Genomic DNA, 2,301 nt, shown 5'->3' on the forward strand with positions numbered 1-2,301 from the left:
ATAGCCGAAATTAGAGAAGATTGGTGACTATTGGAGAGATTTATATGCTAGAAAAAACTAACAGGGTGAAAATATGGGGAATTGTTTATGTGTAGTGTATAACCATATCAGTAGTACGTATAGCATTTATCTAGTATTTTAGATCAAGCCATTGCTAATAATGTGAGCGATGTTGAAAATACCAATGTAAGAGTGTCGATGTAGATCGTTACAGTTGTGAGTAGGTTAGAAAAAGCTGATGGTGATTGTAAGAGACAACTAGCACCCCTCTTAGGAGGATCTGTTGCAGATGTTATTATCAATGTGTGACGTGAGAGCATAATTGAGGCATTTTGTGATGTCACTAGCCAACATTACCACGTAATTTTAAAGATGCTGAAAGTTTATCACCTGCTTACTATGTATACAATGCTTGTAGACACGTGAGTTTGTATGTGCAGAAAAACAGTTATACCGATGTCTTACAGGATTTGCAAAACTGCATATATTCATAATCAGTAAAAGCAATGTATCCGTATTAGCCAATATGCTATCTATGATAGAATAGGTTTCACTGTCTTCAAACTGTCATATGTAGGACTGTGTGTGTTTTGTAAAATAAAAGATGACATAACTCTAATGTGTTCACTTGTGTTTTAAATGAATCATGGAGAGGTTATGCACAAAATATCTCTGATCCGTCCAACCCGGGAGGGTTAGGAGGTGTACAGAGCTCCGTGATTCCGTCAAGAATGTACGGCTTGTCTCCAACTATCCCCACCGTTAAAAAGTTTCTGCTGAGGCAGGATGATATACACTTCACACCCTGCATTAGTACTTTCCAGAAACAGAGTGATTGTTAATGGTGTCGATAAAGCAATTTCAGGCTGGTTTGGTCGTATGTCTGAATATTCAGCGGAGAAAGCGATAATGTACAGTATTTATTGACATGTATTGATGTGTTTTCTAAATATGCCTGGGTAATATGTCTTAAAAACAAATCGGGGCCTAAGCGTGACAAGTGCCTTTAAGGAAATATTGGAACAAGATGCTAGAGCTTCAAACAGACTCTGGAAAAGAATTTTATAATAAGGTTTTTCAAAATTGATGACACAATATAAAATTCACCATTTTCCCACATCGAGCGAAACAAAGCAAGTGTTGTTGAAGCGTTTCAATGGGACTTTCAAAACCAGAATGTGGAGATATTTAGCTGGCTGTTAACTTCAGCCGCTATATTGAGTGGTACAAGATATGGTTGCTGCTTACAACTCTGCATACCATAGGTCAATAAAAATGGCTCAGATCCTCCAGTATGTAAAGACAATGAGGAAACTTCTTTAACACTCTGTACAAACTGAAACCAGCATGGAACAGTGCTGTTTAGAATTTCAGATGGGGGACACCCGTTAGGATATCAAAGCACAAGGGCGTTTTTAGTAAAGAGTTACGAACAGGCGTTTACGGATGAGTTTTACAATATCAAAGCGTATAGGTAGGAGCTCCTCCTGTTTATATACTGAAAGACAATAGTGGGGAGCGGTGACAGGTACCTTTACTGAAGCCGAGTTACAGTCTGTAATTGTAGACAAAAACAAAGTGTTTAAAATTGAGAAAGTGCTGGCTCGAAGAAAACACGGGGCGATAAAAGCATGCACTTATAGAAATGGTTAGGATGGCCTCAGAATTCAATTCATGGCTCTCTGAAAAAGACATAGTTGATGTAAGATAAAGCGCTGTACCAGTCTTGTAATATTAGTCATTGTGTTTTGTTAAGTAGAAAGGTATTGGAGCTATGAATAGGAGCGGTTTTTGTTGGCTGCCTAGTAATGCCTCACAATTAGTTTATCAAATAATAAGATTTGGCAATTCAGAACAAAACTGGCTAAACCACTCATATTACAAGAGCGCCCGTGTATGAAGTTGGTCTTATTGAAATTCAATACCCAGGGTCTGGAATAGTTTCACTGAGAATGATGCCAAGGTTGATTTCATCGACACGAAAACGAAAATGTTCAACAAGCTAAGGCTAACAGTTGGTTCTTACCATATGATCGACAGCATTGTTAAAAGAATATAATATGAAATGTGCCTGCTAACCCAACCTAGCCCACATCTCTATGACCCCACAATCCCTATCACTAATAAGATTCTTTCACGAGGGGGAGGAGGCGGTTGGAATATTGTGTGTTAAGAGACGTCTGGCGAAATTCTTGGAGTTCATTCCAGACTCTGTGTTGAAATTCACATTGGCCCTCATTTAAAATGTGCAGCTCCACACCCGGCAGACATTCATGGGGTGCGTTATAATATATTTATTTA

This window comes from Perca fluviatilis, chromosome 2, assembly GCF_010015445.1.
Source record: "Perca fluviatilis chromosome 2, GENO_Pfluv_1.0, whole genome shotgun sequence".
Classification (NCBI taxonomy): domain Eukaryota; kingdom Metazoa; phylum Chordata; class Actinopteri; order Perciformes; family Percidae; genus Perca; species Perca fluviatilis.